The 25,126-nt window shown below is 45.5% G+C and overlaps 1 pseudogene; it reads right to left on the minus strand.

Annotated features, from left to right (window-relative positions):
* Nucleotides 1-21,391: 21,391 nt before the first annotated feature.
* LOC123450160 lies at nucleotides 21,392-22,011 on the minus strand (annotated as a pseudogene).
* Between the last annotated feature and the right edge of the window lie 3,115 nt (nucleotides 22,012-25,126).

Consider the following 25,126-nt stretch of genomic DNA (forward strand, 5'->3'; position numbering starts at 1 on the left):
AAGGACCTCCTCGGTCAATTCCGATTCAACTAAAGTTGGAGAAACTGATACTTGCCAGTCATCTTTGAGCAACGGGGTTACTCGTAGCGATGAAACTAGTCTCTCGTAAGCGTACGAGTAATGTCGGTCCAAGCCGCTTCAATCCAACAATACCGCGGAATCAAGAAAAGACTAAGGAGGGCAGCAAAACGCACATCACCGCCCACAAATACTTTTGTGTTCTACTCGAGAAGACATCTACACATGAACCTAGCTCATGATGCCACTGTTGGGGAACGTCGCATGGGAAACAAAAATTTTCCTACGCGCACGAAGACCTATCATGGTGATGTCCATCTACAAGAGGGGATGACTGATCTACGTACCCTTGTAGATCGTACAGCAGAAGCGTTAGTGAACGCGGTTGATGTAGTGGAACGTCCTCACGTACCTCAATCCGCCCCGCGAACAATCCCGCGATCAGTCCCACGATCTAGTACCGAACGGACGACACCTCCGCGTTCAGCACACGTACAGCTCGACGATGATCTCGGCCTTCTTGATCCAGCAAGAGAGACAGAGAGGTAGAAGAGTTCTCCGGCAGCGTGACGGCGCTCCGGAGGTTGGTGATGACCTTGTCTCAGCAGGGCTCCGCCCGAGCTCCGCAGAAACGCGATCTAGAGGAAAAACCGTGGAGGTATGTGGTCGGGCTGCCGTGGAAAAGTCGTCTCAAATCAGCCCTAATACCTCATTATATATAGGAGGGAGGGGGAGGGAAGAGGCAGCCTCAAACCCTCAAGGTTTGGTCGAAATTGGAGGTGGAGGAGTCCTACTCCAATCCTACTTGGAGTAGGATTCCACCTTCCCACTTGGAAACTCTTTCCACCTTGTGTTTTTTCCTTCTCAAACCTTATGGGCCTTAGTGGGAACTTATTCCAGCCCACTAGGGGCTGGTTTATCTCTTCCCATAGCCCATGAGACCCCTTGGGGCGTGACACCCCTCCCGATGGTCCCCGGCACCCCTCCCGGCACTCCCGGTACACTATCGATGAGCCCAAAACTTTTCCGGTGACCAAAACAGGACTTCCTATATATCAATCTTTACCTCCGGACCATTCCAGAGCTCCTCGTGACGTCCTGGATCTCATCCGGGACTCCGAACAACATTCGGTAACCAACCATATAACTCAAATACGCATAAAACAACGTCGAACCTTAAGTGTGCAGACCCTGCGGGTTCGAGAACTATGTAGACATGACCCGAGTGACTCCTCGGTCAATATCCAATAGCGGGACCTGGATGCCCATATTGGATCCTACATATTCTACGAAGATCTTATCGTTTGAACCTCAGTGCCAAGGATTCATATAATCTCGTATGTCATTCCCTTTGTCCTTCGGTATGTTACTTGCCCGAGATTCGATCGTCAGTATCCGCATACCTATTTCAATCTCGTTTACCGGCAAGTCTCTTTACTCGTTCTGTAATACAAGATCCCGCAACTTACACTAAGTCACATTGCTTGCAAGGCTTGTGTGTGATGTTGTATTACTGAGTGGGCCCCGAGATACCTCTCCATCACACGGAGTGACAAATCCCAGTCTCGATCCATACTAACTCAACTAACACCTTCGGAGATACCTGTAGAGCATCTTTATAGTCACCCAGTTACGTTGCGACGTTTGATACACACAAAGCATTCCTCCGGTGTCAGTGAGTTATATGATCTCATGGTCATAGGAACAAATACTTGACACGTAGAAAACAGTAGCAACAAAATGACACGATCAACATGCTACGTCTATTAGTTTGGGTCTAGTCCATCACATGATTCTCCTAATGATGTGATCCCGTTATCAAGTAACAACACTTGCCTATGGCCAGGAAACCTTGGCCATCTTTGATCAACGAGCTAGTCAACTAGAGGCTTACTAGGGACAGTGTTTTGTCTATGTATCCACACAAGTATTGTGTTTCCAATCAATACAATTATAGCATGGATAATAAACGATCATCATGAACAAAGAAATATAATAATAACTAATTTATTATTGCCTCTAGGGCATATTTCCAACATATAGCTGCTCTGTCAGCGTGTAAATCGCCTTCAGCGTTAGAATGCAATCATCCTGAAGGTTGGCGGCTCTCGGACCTGTACAAGGGGTAATGATAATCAGCGACTCAGATAAGAGTTATTGGTTTAAAAAGGTCAAGAGTTAGTATTTTACCAAAGATGCCTTGCGCCATGTTTGAGATATGACGTTTTAAACCGGACAACTCTTGTTGCACAGTAGCCAGCTTGGCTTCAGCCTTCTCTGCTCGCTTTGTTGAAGCATCTTGGTCAGCTTGAGCCCTTTTTAAATCGTCTTTTAGTTTTTCCATCTCGGCTAAGACGAGTTGATACTTCTCCTCCGATTTAGCTCGGGAATCGTGCTGATCAGATAAGCTTTTCTTGAAGTCGCCAAGTGCTGACTCAGTCTGGATAAGAGATTCCTGTTGAAGCATATGATTAAGGGGCAAGTCTCAGAACTATTGCAAGAAATATCCCTGACACTTGGGGGCTAATGTATAATTTTTCACACAAAATTATACAACATCAAGACCCGGCTCATCTTTTTACTAATGACGCGGCCCTTGGGGGTTACTGGTCGAAAGTTTTGCTAGTCATCAAGACCCGGCTCATCTTTTTACTGATGACCCGGCCCTTGGGGGTTACTGGTCGAAAGTTTTTCTAGTCATCAAGACCTGGCTCATCTTTTTACTGATGACCCGGCCCTTGGGGGTTAATAAAGATAATATGGTATACAAGAAAACTTCCCTCATGTTTGTTTTTCAGCATCCGAAGCAGGCTTTTCTCCATCTCATAACTCGCCTCTAGGCGACTTGCAAAACCAGAGCAAAGTTCTTTGAACTCCAAATGTTCATATTGGGAGAGCTTAGCCTTGGAGAGTTCATATTCAGGAACAGTTTGAGATGATGATGACACATGCTTCGATAAAACCGTTGTGACCGGTTTAGAGAAGCTGGTACCAGTGATAATTACAGCATCCGGGTCTTTTGCTGTTGTCAATGGACTTGGCGGCTTGGGGGTATCCATTGTTTCCTTGGGAGAGCTAGGGAGATCCACTTGATCCTCAGGTTTGTCTTTGTCCGGGCTACCTTGGATCGGCGCCAGCTCTTTGATAGGATCTGAGATTATGATGGGAGTTGACCCGCCAGTTTTCCTTTTCTTCGCCCGTGCCCTGAAAGAGGAAAGAGGCGCGTTTAAGGACTAAGAATTTATCACCATCAGATTCAAAGTAAAAATTATCAAAAGACTTACCTAGGGACATGGATCATTGGCGGAAGTGCCAACATTACTGAGTCGCCAAATGTAGGAGGAGAATTCTGCAAGAGTTGCACGTCGAAGATATAAGCGAGTTACAAATGCGATCCAAAGAGACATCAAGAATACCTCATTTGGCCTTTTCTTGCTCCCTGTGGGTAAACCGGACACCAGATCACCGGAATGACTTCGGGTCTTCCGATTCGAAGTGTATTGTGCTTTCTTCAGAAGAAAATTTGGGTCCAAACAAGCATTTGGATGTGAGAAGGGAACTTTGCCACAAATTCGCCTAGCTGGCTTAGGTGGAGAAGGAGATCAATCGGAGGAAACATAAATTACCTCTACAGAATCCTCCTGGCTTTCGTTGTCTTCATTCTATTCCAGAGATGCAGAGGTATAAATACAAAGTTAACAGTAATGGATGGCGAGTTAAGAGAAGATAGGTTTTTACCTCCGAAGGTGCCGTCGTCGACTTGGGATTCATCGGCCTCGGATGGTTCAGCCACAGCAACTTTTCCCTTGCCCTTGGTTTTCTTCTTTGGCGGTGGCTTAGCTTGCTTCATGGCTGGCTTTTTGGGCTTCTTAGACCAAAATTTATCACCTTTCTGAAATGGCATATGTCGTAAGGGGCCATAATTCGAATGAGACATAAGAAGTAAAAGACAAAAGGCGGGTTAAAGTTGCTTACCTTGGGTGGCGGGTTAATCTTGCAAAAGTGTTTGAGACCTATTTGGCTGCATTTTCCCGCAGGCTCGCCGGTCAGTTTCTTGATGATGGTGACAATATCGCTTTCCATTAGAGCCATGCGGAAGTAACATTGAGGATGGTCTAGAGTGCCGTCAAATTCACACATTAACCCGTCCCAGCGACTTAGAGGGAGGATGCGCCATTCGACCCAGCAACGGATCAAGTCAACCCCAGTAAGGCCGTTGTTTGTCAAAGATCTTAATTTGAACAAAACTGGGATAAAATCTGATTCTTCTTCTTCGGTGAGCTTTCCCGGGAGGTTGAAATTCGTTGGGAGGTGATCTTCCCTATAACCCAGAAGCTTGTTTTCACCTACACGCGAGGTCTCTTGACAATAGAACCAAGACTTGCCCCAGCCTTTGGGGTGGCTCGGCATGGCGAGTGATGGAAATGGGCTATCCCTGCGGCGCTGAACATTTACACCGCCGAGTTCCAAGCTGGGACCATTGTGAAATTCTGTTTGGCGATTTAAATGGAAGAAATACCAGAATAAGGGAACTGAGGGTTCCATCCGCAGGTTAGCCTCACAAAACACCTGGAACTGGCATAGGTTGCTTATCGAATTGGGCCCTAGATCCTGGAGGCGGACATTCATGAAGGCCATGGCATCTCTAAGGAACTTCGATCCGGGCGGCTTAAAACCCCGCTCAAGGTGTTCAACGGAAACAACTATTTCTCCTTCTTTGGGATTGGGGATTTCCTCTCCGAACCCGGTACGCCAACCGATAACATCTTGAGGGTCCAAATTTCCCGTTTTCACATAATCCTCTAGTATGGCATCATTGACCTTGGTAGGAAGCCAGTCAATTTTCAAAACGGCGTCCATGCTACAAAGGAATAAAGTACGGGAGAATTGACACGCCAAAACATCTACTGTAAGAGGTGAAACCATTTCATTTGACTCACCAACTAATTTGTCCGCGGGCTAAGGAAAAATCTTGATCCGCCAAACGAAGGCCCGAGTCAGGTTGCTATGGCGACTTACGAAGTTTGGCTAGTTAAACGAGTTGTGTCTCAAGGCGTCAGGGGCATTTATCCAAAAATGGTGAAGTATGGAGACTACAAACAGTTTTCATATAACGAGCGATAGATTATGGATCTACTGGACAGTTGAGAATAAATGCGGAAAATGACCGGATGCGGCAACCTACGACCAAGATGTGACAATGCTGTTGGTTTGGTGAAATGCTATTCTAAGTGTGCAAATCAAGGGCGGACAAATTAAGGTATTAGAGACGTTGGTTTTCTAGTCATCATCGATATCAACAAATCAAGAACAAGTAACAACTATTCGGGGAGGCATCAAGAACATGGCAGTGATGATCTTCGAAAAAGAATAGGGATCTGCTCTTGAGTGAACGGAGACCTAACCTGGTGGGTTCGGCCGGAGATGGTCGACGGCGACGAAGGCTTCTCGAGGGGCGCTGAAACCTCGGGCGGCATCGGAGTATTCGGCGGCGACGAAGCGTATGGCGGTGATGAGGAGCTCGACGGCGGCGACGCGTTCGACAGCGACGAGAACTGCTCGGCCCCGATGGGGTGTTCGGCGGCGACGAAGCCTTTGGGCAGCGCCAAAGCTTTTGGGCGGCGACGAGGACTTCGGACGGCGGCGGAGCTCTCGGGTGGCGATGAGTTTTTCGCTGCGGTAATGGGGAGGAAAGGTGACGAGAGTGGTGGGTGGAATGCACCCAGTCTTGTCCCCCCACTTATTTAACAGGGCAGACGCTGGAATCGAGGCGCCGTGAGAGGGAACTGCCAAACGGAAAAGATTATCCATGATGGCGCCCCCGAAATTTTTGGGATAATGATGTCGAAGGATCCGTTGAGAGATTACGAAGTTATCCTTTCCGGGATTCGAGGAATGAGCTAACAAGAAGCGGTTTGGCGACACAGGTTTTTCTGCAATAGATGGCGGTTTCAGTGCATGGTGCATAAGAAGAGTGAAGATGAATCGCCTTTAAGTTGAGCAAAGATATTGGCATGAAAGAAATTCAAGTCAATTTGGGGCCTAATGTTGGGGATATTACCTGTTGATAATCCGCCCTAATTGGGCCGGGTCACCAAAGCTGGCGACTCATCTAAGATGTAGTTTGGGCGTTGGTCTTGTAGAGCCAAGAGTAGTATGGCAGTTTATGACTTTAGGAAGGAGTCCATAATAAAGAAGGTCTCCAAGCTTCGGAAGGAGGCGACTTAAAGATCGCAAGGGTCACGATTTGTGAAAAGTAAAGGATCCTTGTAAACCCTAAGGACTCGACCTGTATATAAAGGCGAGTCCCAGGGGAGAAGAGGGGGGGGGGGTTAGAAATCATTGATTGCTAGGTCTGGCGAGTTACGCCCTCCTTGTAATCGAAACTCCATCAATACAACTCAAAGCAGGACGTAGGCCTTTACCTCCTCGCGAGGGGCCGAACCTGGGTAAATCGCCATCTCTCTCCTGTTCAACCCCTTTGAGTCGCCACCAAAGTGCGATGGCTCCAGTACTAAGTCCTTTCACGAGGACATCTGCCGTGACAAAACCACGACACCTGGGTTCCTGTTACGGGGAACTTGTCAAAACTCGTAGTTTTGGCTTATTCCGCCTAGTTTTGTATGCTATTAGTCACTGATTTTGAGTCCTGCTGTGATCCGAACGTTTCGGAAACCCCAGGGTCCGGTTACTAGGAACTCATCAAAACTCGCAGTTTTGGCCTATTCCCCCAGTTTTGTATGCTATTACTCATTGATTTTGTGTCGTACTGCGATCCGAATGTTTCGGGAACCCGGGGTCATATTACAGAACTCGTGAAAACTCACAGTTTTGACATATTCCACCGAGTTTCGTATGCTATTACTCATTGATTTTGGGTCCTACTACGATCCGAACGTTTCGGAAACCCCGGGGTCCGGTTTAGGGGGAACTCGTCAAAACTCGTAGTTTTGGCCCATTCCGGACAGTTTTGTGTCCTACTGTGATTTGAAAGTTTTGGGAACCCGGGGTCCGGTTACGGGGAACTCGTCAAAACTCGCAGTTTTGGCCTATTCCGCCGAGTATTGTATGCTATAAGTCACTGATTTTGGGTCCTGCTGCGATCCGAACGTTTCGGGAACCCCGGGGTCCGGTTACGGGGAACTCGTCAAAATTCGCAGTTTTTGCCTATTCCGCCTAGTTTTGTATGCTATTAGTCAGTGATTTTGGGTCCACTGGGATCCGAACGTTTCAGGAACCCTGGGATTGCTTACGGGGAACTTGTCAAAACTCCTAGTTTTTGCCTATGCCGCCCAGTTTTGTATGCTATTGCTCACTCATTTTGTGTCCTGCTATGATCCGAACATTTCAGGAACCCCGGGGTCTTGTTACAGGGAACTCGTCAAAATTCGAAGTTTTTGCCTATACCGCCCAATTTTGTATGCTATTAGTCACTGATTTTGGGTCCACTGGGATCCGAACATTTCAGGATTTCTGGGGATTGCTTAGGGGAACTTGTCAAAACTCGCAGTTGTGGCCTATTCCGCCTAGTATTGTATGCTATTAGTCACTGATTTTGGGTCCTACTGCGATCCGAATGTTTCTAGAACTCCGGGGTCCGGTTACGGGACTCGTCAAAACTCACACTTTTGGCCTATTTCGGCCAGTTTTGTATGCTATTACTCATTGATTTTGTGTCCTGCTGCGACCCGAACGTTTCGGGAACCCCGGGGTCCGGCTACGGGGAAATCGTCAAAACTCGCAGTTTTGGCCTATTCCGCCCAGTTTTTTATGCTATAACTCACTGATTTTGGGTCCTGCTGCGATACGAAGGTGTCGGGAACCTCGGGTTCCGGTTAGGGGGAACTCGTCAAAACTCGCAGTTTTGGCCTATTCCGCCTAGTTTTGTATGCTATTACTCACTAGTTTTTGGTCCTGGTGCGATCTGAACGATTGTGGAAACTCGGGTACCGGTTACGTGGAACTCGTGAAAACTCACAGTTTTGGCCTATTCTAGCCAGTTTGCTATACTATTAGTCACTCATTTTGGGTCCAGGTGCGATTTGAACATTTCGGGAAACCCGGGGTCCGGTTCCGGGGAATTTTTCAAAACTCGCAGTTTTGGCCTTTTTCAGCCAGTGTTGTATGCTATTATTCACTGAATTTGGTTCCGCTAGGAATCAAACGTTTTGGGCACCCCGAGGTCCGCTTACGGGGAACTCGTCAAAAATGTTTTGTATGCTATTAGTCACTAATTTTGGGTCCCGTTGCCATCCAAACGTTTCGGAAACCCCGGGGTCCCGTTACACGGAACTCGTCAAACTCGCAGTTTTGGCCTATTTCGGCCAGTTTTGTATGCTATTACTCACTGATTTTGTATCTTGCTGTAATCCGAACGTTTCGTGAACCCCGGAGTCCTGTTACGGGGAACTCTTCAAAATTCGCAGTTTTGGCCTATTCCGCCCAGTTTTGTATGCTATTAGTTAGTGATTTTTTATCCTGCTGGGATCCGAATGTTTCGGGAAACCCAGGGTCCGGTTAGGGGGTACACGTCAAAACTCGTAGTTTTGGCCCATTCCGGACAGTTTTGTATGCTATTACTCACATATTTTGTGTCCTGCTGCGATTCGAAAGTTTCGGGAACCCGGGGTCCGGTTACGGGGAACTCGTCAAAACTGCGATCCGAACGTTTGGGGAACCCCGGGGTCTGGTTACGAGGAACTCGTGAAAACTTCTAGTTTTGGCCTATTCCCCCAAGTTTTGTATGCTATTACTTACTAATTTTGGGTCCTACTGCAATCCGAATGTTTCGGGACCCTAGGGTCCGGTTACGGTGAACTTGTCAAAATTCGCGGTTTTGGCTTATTCCGCCCAATTTTGTATGCCATTAGTCAGTGATTTTGGAACCGTCGGGATTGCTTACGGGGAACTTGTCAAAACTCGCAGTTTTGGCCTATTCCGCCCAGTTTTGTATGCTATTACTAACTGATTTTGTGTCCTGCTGCAATCCGAACGTTTCGGAAACCCCAGGGTCCGGTTACTCGTAACTCGTCAAAACTCGCAGTTTTGGCATATTCCCCCAGTTTTGTATGCTATTACTCCCTGATTTTGTGTCGTACAGCGATCCGAATGTTTCGGGAACCCGGGGTCATATTACACGGAACTCGTGGAAACTCGCAGTTTTGGCCCATTGCGGACAGTTTTGTATGCTATTACTCATTGATTTTGGGTCCTATTGCGATCCGAATGTTTCACGAACCCCGGGGTCCGGTTACGGGGAACTCATCAAAACTCGCAGTTTTGGCCTATTCCGCACAGTATTGTATGCTATTAGTCACTAATTTCGGGTCCCCTACGATCCGAACATTTCAGGAACCCCGGGGTCCGGTTACGGGGAACTCGTCAAAATTTGCAGTTTTGGCCTATTCCGCCCAATTTTGTATGCTATTAGTCACTGATTTTGGGTCCACTGGGATCCGAACGTTTCAGGAACACTTGGGATTGCTTACGGGGAACTTGTCAAAACTCGCAGTTTTGGCCTATTCCGCCCAGTTTTGTATGCTATTGCTCACTCATTTATTGTCCTGCTACGATCCGAACGTTTCGGGAACCCCGTGGTCCGGTTACAGGGAAGTTGTCAAAACTCGCAGTTGTGGCTTATTCCGTCCAGTATTGTATGCTATTAGTCACTGATTTTGGGTCCTACTGCGATCCGAATGTCTCGGGAACCCCGGGGTCCGGTTACGCGAACTTGTCAAAACTCACACTTTTGGCCTATTCCGCCCATTTTTGTATGCTATTACTCATTGATTTTGTGTCCTGCTGCGATCCGAACGTTTCGGGAACCCTGATGACCCACAAGTATAGGGGATCAATCATAGTCCTTTCGATAAGTAAGAGTGTCGAACAAAACGACGAGCAGAAGGATCTGACAAGTGGTTTTCAGCAAGGTAAAATCAACAAGCACTGAAATTATCGGTAACAAGTGATTGTGTGGTGAGGTGATTCGCAGCAAGCAACAAGTAACAAAAGTAGTAACGGTGCAGCAAAGTGGCCCAATCCCTTTTGGGGCATGGGACAAGCCAGGACAAAGTTATATAGGAGGAAAAACGCTCCCGAGGACACACGGGAATTTCTTTCATGCTAGTTTTCATCATGTTCATGTGATTCGCGTTCGTTACTTTGATAATTTGATATGTGGGTGGACCGGCGATTGCGTACTGCCCTTACTTGGACAAGCATCCCACTTATGATAAACCTCTCTCGCAAGCATCCGCAACTACGAAAGAAGAATTAAGACAAAGTCTAACCATAGCATTAAACTAGTGGATCCAAATCAGCCCCTTATGAAGCAACGCATAAACTAGGGTTTAAGCTTCTGCCACTCTAGCAACCCATCATCTACTTACTACTTCCCAATGCCTTCCTATAGGCACAAATAATGGTGAAGTGTTATGTAGTCGACATTCACATAATACCTCTAGAGGAAAAACAACATACAACACATCAAAATATCGAACGAATACCAAATTCACATGACTACTATTAGCATGACTTATCCCATTTCCTCAGGAACAAAAGTAACTACTCACAAAGCATAATCATATTCATGATCAGAGAGGTAATGAGTAGCATCAAGGATCTGAACATAAACTCTTCCACCAAGTAAGCCAACTAGCATCAACTACAAAGAGTAATTAACACTACTAGCAACCTTACAAGTACCAATCGGAGTCGCGGGACGGAGATTGGTTACAAGTGATGAACTAGGGTTTGGAGATGAGATGGTGCTGATGAAGATGTTGATGGTGATGAGTCCCCTCCGATGAGAGGAGTGTTGGTGATGATGATGGCGATGATTTCCCCCTCCGGGAGGGATGTTTCCCCGGCAGGATCGTCCAGCCGGAGCTCTAGATTGGTTCTGCTCAAGTTCCGCCTCGTGGCGGCGGCGAATCCACGAAAAAGCCTCCTCCTGATTTTTTCCGGACGAAACCCTTCTTATAGCAGAAGAGGGGGGCCAGTGGGCTAGCAGGGTGCCCACAAGACCCCTAGGCGCGGCCAGGGGGTGGCTGCACCTAGTAGGCTTGTGGCCACCTGCTGGCGCCCCTCTGGCACTTCTTCGGCCCAGTATTTTTTATAAATCCAGAAAAAAATCATCGTTGATTTTTATGGCATTTGGAGTTGCGCAGAATAGGTATCTCAAACTTGCTCCACTTTCAGGCATAAGTATTGTATCGTGAAGTGAAATAACAGCCCAAGAAGTGATAAATAAGATAGAAAAGGCATAAGTATTGTACCGCAAAGTGAAATAACAGCCCAAGAAGCGATAAATATCAACATGAAAACATGATGCAAAATGGACGTATCAAACCCCGGTGTCCGGCTACGGGGAACTCGTCAAAACCCGCAGTTGTGGCCTATTCCGCCCAGTTTTTTATGCTACTACTCACTGATTTTGGGTCCTGCTGCGATACGAACGTTTGGGGAACCCCGGGTTCCGGTTAGGGGGAACTCATCAAAACTCGCAGTTTTGGCCTATTCCGCAAAGTTTTGTATGCTATTACTCACTGATTTTGTGTCGTGCTGCGATACAAACGTTTCGGGAACCCCGGGGTCCGGTTAGGGGGAACTCATCAAAACTCGCAGTTTTGGCCTATTCCGAACAGTTTTGTATGCTATTACTTACAGATTTTGTGTCCTGTTGAGATCCGAAAGTTTCGGGAAACCCGGGGTCCGGTTACGAGGAACTCGTCAAAACTCGCAGTTTTGGCCTATTCCGCCCAGTATTGTATGCTATTACTCACTGATTTTGGGTCCTACTGCGATCCGAATGTTTCGGGACCCCGGGGTCCGGTTACGGGGAACTCGTCAAAATTCGCAGTTTTGGCCTATTCCGCCCAATTTTGTGTGCTATTAGTCAGTGATTTTGGGTCCACTAGGGTCCGAACGTTTCAGGAACCCTTGGGATTGCTTACGGGGAACTTGTCAAAACTCGCAGTTTTGGCCTATTCTGCCCAGTTTTGTATGCTATTACTCACTAATTTTGTGTCCTGATGCGATCCGAACGTTTCGGTAACCCCGAGGTCCGGTTACAGGGAACTCATCAAAACTGGTAGTTTTGGCCTATTCCGGCCAATTTTGTATGCTATTACTCACTAATTTTTGTCCTGCTGCGATCCAAATGTTTCGGGAACCCGGGGTCATGTTACAGGGAACTCGTGAAAACTTGAATTTTTGGCCTATTCCGCAGAGTTTTGTATGATATTACTAATTGATTTTGGGTCCTACTGCGGTCCGAACGTTTCGGGAACCCCGCGGTCCGGTTACGGGGAACTCGTCAAAACTCGAAGTTTTGGCCTATTCCGCCCAATTTTGTATGCTATTAGTCACTGATTTTCGGTCCACCGGGATCCGAACGTTTGAGGAACACTGGGGATTGCTTACGGAGAACTTGTCAAAACTCGCAGTTTTGGCCTATTCCGCCCAGTTTTGTATGCTATTTCTCACTCATTTTGTGTCCTACTATGATCCGAACGTTAGGGGAACCCTAGGGTCCGGTTACGGGGAACTCGTCAAAACTCACACTTTTGGCCTATTCTGGCCTGTTTTGTATGCTATTACTCATTGGTTTTGTGTCCAGCTCCGACCCGAACGTTTCAGGAACCCCGGGGTCTGGCTATTGGGAACTCGTCAAAACTCGTAGTTTTGGACTATTCCGGCCAGTTTTATATGCTATTACTCACTGATTTTGGGTCTTGCTGCGATTCGAATGTTTCAGGAACCCCGGGTTTCGGTTAGGGGGAACTCATCAAAACTCGCAGTTTTGGCCTATTCCGCCCAGTTTTGTATGCTATTATTCAGTGATTTTGTGTCGTGCTGCGATACAAACGTTTTGGGAACCTCGGGGTCCGGTTAGGGGGAATTCGTCAAAACTCGTAGTTTTGGCCTATTCTGCCTAGTTTTGTATGCTATTACTCACTAGTTTTTGGTCCTGCTCAAATCCGAACGATTCTGGAAACCGGGACCTAGTTACGGGGAACTCATGAAAACTCACAGTTTTGGCCTATTCTAGCTAGTTTTCTATACTATAAATCACTGATTTTGGGTCCTGGTGCGATCCGAACATTTCTGGAAACCCGGCGTCCAGTTCCGGGGAACTCTTAAAAATTCGCAGTTTTGGCCTTTTTTGGCTAGTGTTGTATGGTCTTAGTCACTGAATATGGTTCCGCTAGGAATCAAATGTTTTGGGAACCCCGGGGTCCGCTTACGGGGAACTCGTCGAAACTCACAGTTTTGGCCTATTCCGGCCTATTTTGTATGCTATTGGTCATTGATTTTGGGTCCCGCTGCCACGAAACGTTTCGGAAACCCCGGGGTCCCGTTACACGGAACTCGTCAAACTTGAAGTTTTGGCCTATTCCGGCCAATTTTGTATGCTATTACTCACTGATTTTGTTTTTTAGCTGCGATCCGAATGTTTCGGGAACCCTGGGGTCTGATTACAAGGAACTCGTCAAAACTCGCAGTTTTGGCCTATTCCGCACATTATTGTATGCTATTACTCACTAATTTTGGGTCCTACTGCGATCAGAATGTTTCGGGAAAACCGGGGTCCGGTTAGGGGAACTCGTCAAATCTCGTAGTTTTGGCCCATTCCGGACAGTTTTGTATGCTATTACTCACAGATTTTGTGTCCTCCTGCGATCCGAAAGTTTCGGGAACCCGAGGTCTGGTTACGGGGAACTCGTCGAAACTCGCAGTTTTGGCCTATTCCGCCCAGTATTGTATGCTATTAGTCACTGATTTTGGGTCCTGCTGCGATCCGAACGTTTCGGGAACCCCCGGGTCCGGTTACGGGGAACTCGTCAAAATTCGCAGTTTTGGCCTATTCCGCCCAGTTTTGTATGCTATTAGTCAGTGATTTTGTGTCCTCGTGGGATCCGAACATTTCGGGAACCCCGAGGTCCGGCTACGGGGAACATTTCAAAACTCGCAGTTTTGGCCTATTCCGCCTAGTTTTGTATGCTATTACTCACTGATTTTGGGTCCTGCTGCGATCCGAACATTTCACGAACCCCAGGGTCTGGTTACGGGGAACTCGTCGAAACTCGCAGTTTTGGCCTATTCCCACAATTTTGTATACTATTACTCACTGATTTTGTGTCGTGCTGCTATCCGAATGTTCCGGGAACCCGCGGTCATGTTATAGGGAACTCGTGTCAACTCGCAGTTTTGGCCTATTCCTCCGAGTTTTGTATGCTATTACTCACTCATTTTGTGTCCTGCTACGATTCGAACGTTTCGGGAACCCCAGGGTCCGGTTACGGGGAACTCGTCAAAACTCGCAGTTATGGCCTATTCCGCCCAGTATTGTATGCTATTAGGCACTGATTTTGGGTCCTGCTGCGATCCGAACATTTCGGGAACCCCGGGGTCCGGGTACGGGAACTCGCCAAAACTCGCAGTTTTGGCCTATTCCGCCCAATTTTGTATGCTATTAGTCACTGATTTTGTGTCCAGCTGCGACCCGAACGTTTGAGGAACCCCGGGGTCCGGCTATGGGGAACTCATGAAAACTCGCAGTTTTGGCCTATTCCGCCCAGTTTTATATGCTATTACTCACTGATTTTGGGTCTTGCTACAATATGAATGTTTCGGGAACCCCGGGTTCTGGTTAGGGGGAACTCGACAAAACTCGCAGTTTTGGCCTATTCCGCCCAGTTTTGTATGCTATTATTCAGTGATTTTTTGTCGTGCTGCAATACAAACGTTTCGGGAACCTCGGGGTCCGGTTAGGGGGTACTCGTCAAAACTCGCAGTTGTGGCCTATTCTGCCTAGTTTTGTATGCTATTACTCACTAGTTTTTGGTCCTGCTGCGATCCGAACGATTCTGGAAACCATTGTCTGGTTACGGGGACCTCATGAAAACTCACAGTTTTGGCCTATTCTAGCTTGTTTTCTATACTATTAATCACTGATTTTGAGTCCTGGTGCGATCCGAACATTTCTATAAACCCGTGGTTCGGCTAGTGTTGTATGCTATTAGTCACTGAATTTGGTTCCGCTAGGAATCAAACGTTTTGGGAACCCCGGGGTCCGCTTACGGGGAACTCGTCAAAACTCGTAGTTTTGGCCTATTCCGGCCTATTTTGTATGCTACTGGTCACTGATTCTGGCCAGTTTTTTATGCTATTACTCACTGATTTTGTGTCTTGCTGCGATCCGAATGTTTCGGGAACCCCGGGGTCTGGTTACAAGGAACTCGTCAAAACTCGCAGTTTTGGCCTATTCCGCACAGTATTGTATGCTATTACTCACTAATTTTGGGTCCTACTGCGATCCGAATGTTTCGGGAAAACCGGGGTCCGGTTAGGGGGAACTCATCAAAACTCGTAGTTTTGGCCCATTCCGGACAGTTTTGTATGCTATTACTCACAGATTTTGTGTCCTCCTACGATCCGAAAGTTTCGGGAACCCGAGGTCCGGTTACGGGGAACTCGTCAAAACTCGCAGTTATGGCCTATTCTGCCCAGTATTGTATGCTATTAGTCACTGATTTTGGGTCCTGCTGTGATCCGAACGTTTCGAGAACCCCCGGGTCCGGTTACGCGGAACTCGTCAAAATTCGCAGTTTTGGCCTATTCCACCCTGTTTTGTATGCTATTAGTCAGTGATTTTGTGTCCTGCTGGGATCCGAACGTTTCAGGAACATTGGGGATTGCTTACGGAGAACTTGTCAAAACTCGCAGTTTCGGCCTATTCCGCCTAGTTTTGTATGCTATTTCTCACTCATTTTGTGTCGTGCTACGATCCGAACGTTTCGGGAACCCCGGGTTCCGGTTACGGGGAACTCGTCAAAACTCGCAGTTGTGGCCTATTCCGCCCAGTATTGTATGCTATTACTCACTGATTTTGGGTCCTACTGCGATCCGAACGTTTCGGGAACCCCGGGGTCCGGGTACGGGAACTCGTCAAAACTCACACTTTTGGCCTATTCTGGCCAGTTTTGTACGCTATTGCTCATTGATTTTGTGTCCAGCTGCGACCCAAACGTTTCAGGAACCCCGGGGTCAGTCTACGGGGAACTCTTCAAAACTCGCAGTTTTGGTCTATTCCGCTCAGTTTTATATGCTATTACTCACTGATTTTGGGTCTTGCTACGATATGAATGTTTCGGGAACCCCGGGTTTCGGTTAGGGGGAACTCGTCAAAACTCGCAGTTTTGGCCTATTCCGCCCAGTTTTGTATGCTATTATTCAGTGATTTTGTGTCGTGCTGCAATACAAACGTTTCGGGAACCTCGGGTCCGGTTAGGGGGAACTCGTCAAAACTCGCAGTTTGGGCCTATTCCGCCTAGTTTTGTATGCTATTACTCACTAGTTTTTGGTCCTGCTACGATCCGAACGACTCTGGAAACCGGGGTCTGGTTATGGGGAACTCATGAAACCTCACAGTTTTGGCCTATTCTAGCTAGTTTTCTATACTATTAATCACTGATTTTGGGTCCTGGTGCGATCCGAACATTTCTGGAAACCCGTGGTCCGGTTCCGAGGAACTGTTAAAAACTCACAGTTTTGGCCTTTTTCGGCTAGTGTTGTATGCTATTAGTCACTGAATTTGGTTCCGCTAGGAATCAAACGATTTGGGAACCCCGGGGTCCGCTTACGGGGAACTCGTCAAAACTCGCAGTTTTGGCCTATTCCGGCCTATTTTGTATGCTACGGGTCACTGATTTTCACTACAAGAAATAAGGTCAATTATGACTCCCTATATTGGTCATTGATTTGTCATCAGTGTCGTTTATTGACCTTTTTTTGACCAAATTTACAACGTCAACAGTTGGCCGTCAAGAATGAACAAACATGACCTTTCCAAAATTTTGGTCGCAGGTCTCTATTGACCAAAATTTTGATTTGATCATTACCCATTTGTGTGAGCCACGTAGGATCTGACGTGGCCAAGCTGACGTGGCATTGCTAGTGACCAAATGGAATCATCATAACTTTCAGATCCTGGCCCCATACCAATTTTACTATTGAAAATGTCTGATTTGTTTGGGTTGAAGCATTTTTTTCTAGAAGCACGTATATCTCAGGATAGGCCCATTAAAAATAAGTATAACAGAATAAAAGATTGCAAATAAAATGTATATTTTATTTCAGTAGCATATCACATAAATACAAAACATCATCCACCGACTCGAAGCATTAAGGTTCAACGCCTAACAAGGGCACATCAAAATAATTTTACATATGGACAAGAGAATATTTCTGCAAGTGCAAGAAAAAAGGACCAAACAACTGCGTAATCGCACATCAAGAGAGTTCCACAAAGATTGGATGAGAACCACAAGTTTCTTCTCATCCTCTTCCTCTGCACAATATGCTCTTACCATTGTCGTCTGCAAGAACAAAATGATGGTAAGGCTTTCAGACCAAGGAAACTAGTAAAATTACACGCACGATAACCAATGATAAAACAGTAGAAAATTGTTTTCTCATTTATCTAGTTATGAATTATGACCACAAAGATTGAATGTGCTTAATTGCCTTGCAGGAAGGTTAAGGGCAGGGATTCACAAGTTGGCAGCTGCCCCACGATTGCATTTATTTCCAACCACACACAGGCTAACTAATTTGCATGCATGTCGATTTCTAGTGTCTCCCAGATCTCTTCAATTCATACTTTTTTGTCAAAGAATTTGTACGAATGTTTACTGCCTCATTTTAGGTTGCTCAAAATCAACTAAGTGCACTAGGCATCCATAGTTATGAAATGATTCTGGATTTTTCTATGGTAAATTTCTGGAATATCTAATTTTTGCGTGTATCTGTCAGCCATCATAACCATTTGTTTATCCAAAAGTTTAAAAATAGCATAGTTCGTTCTCTACACTGAATTTTAACTTTTATGTGTACTGTATACAGACACACACGAGAAGTAGGTATTTAATTAGCAATTTTTTGCGGAAATTTAATTAGTAATTTGCTAGTATAAAAAGATGTATATGTTATTACTAGACATCAAGTAGTTCTTACATTTGCTATAAACAATATATTATATAGTTACATCAAGTAGTTCTAAGGTGTAAAAGTATATGTACAATGGGTTCTACCTTTTATGTTATCACATTACTTGCATATATAGATGTATAACATACAAGAATCATGAAGGCATGCATTGATCCGAATATACTTCGACCAAGATTGCAATACAAAAGAGTGCAAAAAAATTGTAATTAGAAAAAGAGACCGGTATAAAAGTCATGCATGACCACGGAGGCTCACATGCATGTACTAGAATTAAGAGTCCTCTACTTAAATGATAAGTAATTTTTTTAGTCATAATAGGAATCAGATAAGGTAATGACCTGAGTATAGCCGATAAAAAAGAACTGTTATAGCTCGTTGCTCTTGACCATTCCTTCGAAATAGCAGATGTTAGAATTTAGTCAATTATGGTTGGCAAGATAATAATGTAACTACTACTTGGCCGATCATGTACATGCTTAAGAAGAAACTAATAAATGGGATTGAGGGCCAAAACTTAAGCGCACCAATTTTTAACCAATTTTGTAGCAGTAAACATGAGGGAGATCCATAGGTACAGTATGTTGTATATGTTTGGTAACCTGAATGTTGTATATGTTTCCATCAGGAGCTTCTAGCTTCATAACTTTAGAGATCCTGCTTCTGAAATTGTTCACAAATTTCTCTGTAGGTTCTGAAAAACGAACAACAAAGCAATCAGCAAATTACATATGTCTGATCAATAAGACATTTCATCAGGACAACCGGAAGGGTATTGTTCATCTAGGGTATTACCATTTCGTGACAGAAATCGCCAACCATGAGCCTCAAGAAATGCTTCTGCCTATATCCATGTGATGCCAATAGAAATATGTTATATAACCATGGCTTCAAAACTTCCATCGACGACTGTCCTATTGTCGAAATGACCAGGAATAACTCAATGGCCATCATCCAGCTCTGTACACCTCCGCGTTAGCACCTATGTCATCGGTTCCCAACACAAGATGCATGCACGTATCTTCTTTCTCAAGTTTAGTATCTACGGAGTACTCCCTCCGTTCCTAAATATAAGTCTTTTAAAGATTTCGCCAGGAGACTACATACGAAACATAATGAGTGAATCTACACTCTAAAGTATATCTATATACATCCGTATGTAGTCCCATAGTAGAACCTCTAAAAAGGCTTATATTTAGGAACAGAGAGAGTATAATATATGTAGCTGAATTTCTATGCAGATATAGCTACCTTGATGTAAACAGTGTCCGTAGAGTAGAAAGGAGGTATGGACACTGATTGTTCACACAGGTTTGGTGGCAACCGGAAAATTCAAATAATTTTGGTAAAAAAAATAGAGCCAACAATATTTACATCCACCATTTCAGCACAATACAAGATGTAAATGGGCATAGCTTCAACATTTCTGGAAAACATGAACGTACTCACTGCTCACGTGGAATGGGAAATAAAAATGTACTCCAGTGCAGCAAGTAGAACGGCAGCACGAATGGTTTGTGTACACTTGTCTTCTCCCTGAAAAAGAACAGAAGATTTCATCATCACTAGAAAGAGATACTACTGTCTGTTCACGCTGTTTCATGTTCTACCACATATGAAAGAACAGACAATTGAGGGTGGGTGGTATTTGAGAAAAATAAAATACAAAAAAGATACTGAATTAATTTCGGCAGTGCATCAACATGAGGTTGATTGAGATGTAATCCCATAGAAATCCATAGTCAAAAAAGTTTATGAACAGTCCAACAATACACATGCTTCTGAAACTAAGAAAGAGAAACAATCAGCACGATAACAATTAAGCCTAAGTTAATGCCAAACCCTATGTAAATTCTCATTTGTTGCAGAAACCTGAATACCTTGCACCACTTTATTTGATGCAATGTAGACACTTTCAACTCATTTGACAAAATTTCTATTTCACCAGTAGCAGTCCACTTTTTCATCATGAAAACACTATTTTGTAGCAGCAATAATACTGAACATATCCAAACAACAAAGATATATGAACGCTTTTCAAACAGAAATCTCCTGTCTTCCCGACTCAACAAAATTTAGACATTTTGCAGAAAAAGTAGGGGGAAACATTGAGGTTCCTAGATGAAAATAATCTTAGCAGTGGCATAGTGCCTAAACAAGAATGTTTTTATAGAAAGTCTTGTCAATTTTAAAATCATCTAACAAAATACAACAAAAGATTCAGCTGGAGGGGAACCTTGGAGAGATAGGTATCTTAGAAACCTAGACATTTGGCCAAGGAATAGGATGATGGAGGAATACTTCTAGCAAAGAACCAAGCAGTCATTGTCGTTGCTGATGCAGGTGTCACTGGCGATCGGTCGGTTATTATGAGCCTAAAATATGAAGATGTAGTAGTGTGTGTTATTATGAGCAGTCGGTTTCAACCTCACATGGATGCATCTATTTGATGTCAGATAAATCAAAGAAAGATGTCCAATACTGGAGCATGTTTTTTCAGAACAAACAGAAAGTAAAGTATGCGCTTCAAGCGATCTATAGATTTAGCAAGTTAATGATCTACTAGTAGAAAGACAAGAAGCCTCTCTTATCTTTGCAAACAACAGACGCTTCTTTCAGAGTAAAATAGGAAGATGTAGTAATATGTGTTAATATCATTAGTATGTTCCAACTTCACATGGATGCACATATTTGATGCCTGATAAATGAAAGAAAATGTCTAAAACTAGAGCCATTTTTTCATTTCAGAACAAATAGAACATAAGCTATTGCACTTCAGTATCCTACGTGCCACCATAAACATGATCCTAAACTGCAGCAAGTTTATGCTCTAACTCTAAGGATGTAGAGAGTAGAAAGACCAGAAGGCTCTTACCTTTGTCAAGAGCCAATACTTCAGCAGAGAAGCAGACACAATGGCAAGGATGCCCAAGCCCAGAGCAAAAGGGCAAACATATATGCAGATGCGCAGCATACCAGCTAACACTTGTGGGTCTTGTTCGTGCAGTGCCATTATAACGGAATTTGTAGCAGCAAACAATCAACAAAATTCAGAGAGGCACATAACAGAATTCTAATATACTGAATTTCTAGCAGCAAGCAAGAACTCAATAAAATTCTGAGAGGCACATAACGTAATTCTAATATACCGAATTTGTAGCAGCAAGCAAGAACTCAACAAAATTCAGAGAGGCACATAACAGTATTCTAGCAGCATAACAGTAGCAGCAACTGAATTTGTACCAGCAAGCAAGCAAGCACTTAAACAAAATTCAGACAGACATGTTGCAAACTTCTGGAACTGTATTTTAAGCAGCAAGCAAGTAAGCAAATCAGTTGGTGAGCAATGCAATGTCTATCTCATTCAGAAGTCAGAAGCAGAGCAGGTATGTTGTCTGACAGCAGTAGCAGCACTGAACCAAATAAATTCTGATGACAGGCATGCAACCAATTCTGATAACTTCTGCAGCCAATTTCTGATGACAGCGCTGAGGGAGTGGCCCGTGAAGGTGAGCGTGTAGTCGGGGTACCGGTCGAGGAGGTCCCAGAGCAGGCCGCACTCCTTGTCGAGCACCCAGCCGGCGGCCCGGAGGAGGCCGTTGTGGACGTAGCCGCCGTTGAATCGGCACTTGCCGAGGCGGTTGTCGAGGAGCGGCGCGTAGTCGGACTCGCCGTCGAGGTTGAGGCCCCGGAGCGGCCGAGGTCGAGGTAGAGCAGGTAGGGCGTGACCCGGCCCCCGGTGTCGGCGTAGGTGTGGCGGCGCACGACATTGGAGGGGTCGAGGAGCGGGGCGGCGAGGTCGGGCTCGTAGTTGTCCATGACGAGGCGGCACATCCGGCGGACGGGCACGAAGTCGGATGCGGCGGCATGGCCTCAGGTGGCGCTGTCGTGGTAGCCCGTGTGGACGCACCGCTTCCACGCCCACCGCGCGCACCCGAGGCAGTCGAAGCACTCCAGCAGCGGCAGCCCGCACGCCAGCGACATGCATGGAGATTCCGTCGAGCAGGCGGCGTGCGGATGTGGCAGATCCCGACGAACCTAGGGATGGTGGCCGAAACCCTAGCCGGAATCGAGTGGCAGAGATGACGGCGGCGGAGGACTCGCGTGAGGGGAGAGAGATACACAGAGAGATCACGGGGGAGAAGGGGCTTTTTTTCCATTCCAATTATTCCAAGAGAGGTGAGTGAGAGACGTCAGATGGGTAAGACATGGACGGCTCAGATTGGCTACAAGGGTTGATCCGTGGGAAGAGTTTTCTGCGTCCTGATTGGTTCGAGATTTAACATGTACATAGACAGATGCATACCAAGTTTGTTTATGCACATTTCCTCTTAAAAGAAAAAAAATCGTCATGCACATGTACATGAACGGCAAGCAGATATTGATTTTGGGAAAGGATATTCATGTGTAGCATACGACCTGTGGAACCTTTTTCGATTCGAACGTATGTCGTAGTACTGCGGATTCAAGTGTCATTAGGAAACCAATCTAAATGTCTTTATCACACGAAGGATGGGTGGGTGAGAGACGTTGGATACGTATCGCGTGAACGGCTCAGATGGTTTGCAGTGGTGTGATCCGAGGGAGAGGGATTATGGGTCCTGATTGGTTAGAGAAAGGTGATATCTAAAATAATTTCTAAGTGCTAAAAATAGAAGGGGTTTGTGGAACATGTACCAAAAATATTTTCCCAAACGATATCACTAAATGTTTCACTCAAGATTACCACATTTCATGGACGATAACCAACTTTTTCAATTTTGATCTTTAAAGCTATTTTTGTCATTTAAACGGTTTTCTACTGAATCAGAAGGAAATCAGGTGGAATCGGAAGGAAATCGGTCAAACAATTTTGCACAAGGGTGCATCTTGGAATGGCAAACAATGTTGCTAAAGGGACTTTTCGTTTTCTTTGGACGTAAAATTCATTTTCCATTTTTGGCCTTGTCGACACCTATACAAGACGCGTAGGAGAAATTGTTGAGCTTTCTGCCCACTCACCTCTATTTAAGCCTATGACCTTCTTAATTTTGTCATGGAGGACCTACAATGCGGGCATAAATAGAGCTACACATGCCAGTGACCTTTTTGTGCAATGGAATTATGACCTTCTTGATAGAGATGGTCAAACTTTTCTACAGTTTGGACCCTCTTAGCCACCTCATGACCTTTTTGTAAATTTTAGTCATAGATCTCTGACCAATAAAACCGCCTTCACTATTTTTTGTCATAAACGAGCCTATTTCTTGTAGTGTTTGGGTCCCACTGCCATCCAAACGTTTGAGGAACACTGGGGATTGCTTACGGAGAACTTGTCAAAACTGGCAGTTTCGGCCTATTCCGCCCAGTTTTGTATGCTATTTCTCACTCATTTTGTGTCCTGCTACGATCCGAACGGTAGGGGAACCCCGGGGACCGGTTATGGGGAACTCGTCAAAACTCACACTTTTGGCCTATTCTGGCAAGTTTTGTACGCTATTACTCATTGATTTTGTGTCCAGCTGCGACCCGAACGTTTCAGGAACCCCGGGGTCCGGCTACGGGGAACTCGTCAAAACTCGCAGTTTTGGCCTATTCCGCCCAGTTTTATATGCTATTACTCACTGATTTTGGGTCTTGCTGCGATACGAATGTTTCGGGAACCCCGGGTTCCGGTTAGGGGGAACTCGTCAAAACTCGCAGTTTTGGCCTATTCCGCCCAGTTTTGTATGGTATTATTCAGTGATTTTGTGTCGTGCTGCGATACAAACGTTTCAGGAACCTCGGGGTCCGGTTAGGGGGAATTCATCAAAACTCGTAGGTTTGGCCTATTCCGCCTAGTTTTGTAGTCTATTACTCACTAGTTTTTGGTCCTGCTCAAATCCGAACGATTCTGCAAACCGGGATCTAGTTATGGGGAACTCAGTAAAACTCACAGTTTTGGCCTATTCTAGATAGTTTTCTATCCTATAAATCACTGATTTTGGGTCCTCGTGCGACCGAACATTTCTAGAAACCCGGCGTCCGGTTCCGAGGAACTCTTAAAAAATCGCAGTTTTGGCCTTTTTCGGCTAGTGTTGTATGCTATTAGTCACTGAATTTGGTTCCGCTAGGAATCAAACGTTTTGGGAACCCCGGGGTCCGCTTACGGGGAACTCGTCGAAACTCGCAGTTTTGGCCTATTCCGGCCAATTTTGTATGCTATTACTCACTGATTTTGTGTCTTGCTGCGATCCGAATGTTTCGGGAACCCTCGGTTCTGGTTACAAGGAACTCGTCAAAACTCGCAGTTTTGGCCTATTCCGCACAGTATTGTATGCTATTACTCACTCATTTTGGGTCCTACTGCGATCCGAATGTTTCGGGAAAACCGGGGTCCGGTTAGGGAACTCGTCAAAACTCATAGTTTTGGCCCATTCCGGACAGTTTGGTATGCTATTACTCACAGATTTTGTGTCCTCCTGCGATCCGAAAGTTTCGGGAACCCGAGGTCCGGTTACGGGGAACTCGTCGAAACTCGCCATTTTGGCCTATTCCGCCCAGTATTGTATGCTATTAGTCACTGATTTTGGGTCCTGCTGCGATCCGAACGTTTCGGGAACCCCCGGGTCTGATTACGGGGAACTCGTCAAAATTCGCAGTTTTGGCCTAGTCCGCCCAGTTTTGTATGCTATTAGTCAGTGATTTTGTGTTCTGCTGGGATCCGAACGTTTCGGGAACCCCGAGGTCCGGCTACGGGGAACTAGTCAAAACTCGCAATGTTGTCCTATTCCGCCTAGTTTTGTATGCTATTACTCACTGATTTTGGGTCCTGCTACGATCCGAACTTTTCAGGAACCCCAGGGTCTGGTTACGGGGAACTCGTCAAAACTCGCAGTTTTGGCCTATTCCCCCAATTTTGTATGCTATTACTCACTGATTTTGTGTCGTGCTGCTATCTGAATGTTCTGGTAACCCGCGGTCATGTTACAGGGAACTCGTGTAAACTCGCAGTTTTGGCCTATTCCTCCGAGTTTTGTATGCTATTAGTCACTTATTTTGGGTCCTGCTGCGATCCGAAAGTTTTGGGAACCACGGGATCCGGTTACGGGGAACTCGTCAAAATTAACAGTTTTGGCCT

This window comes from Hordeum vulgare, chromosome 4H, assembly GCF_904849725.1.
Source record: "Hordeum vulgare subsp. vulgare chromosome 4H, MorexV3_pseudomolecules_assembly, whole genome shotgun sequence".
Classification (NCBI taxonomy): domain Eukaryota; kingdom Viridiplantae; phylum Streptophyta; class Magnoliopsida; order Poales; family Poaceae; genus Hordeum; species Hordeum vulgare.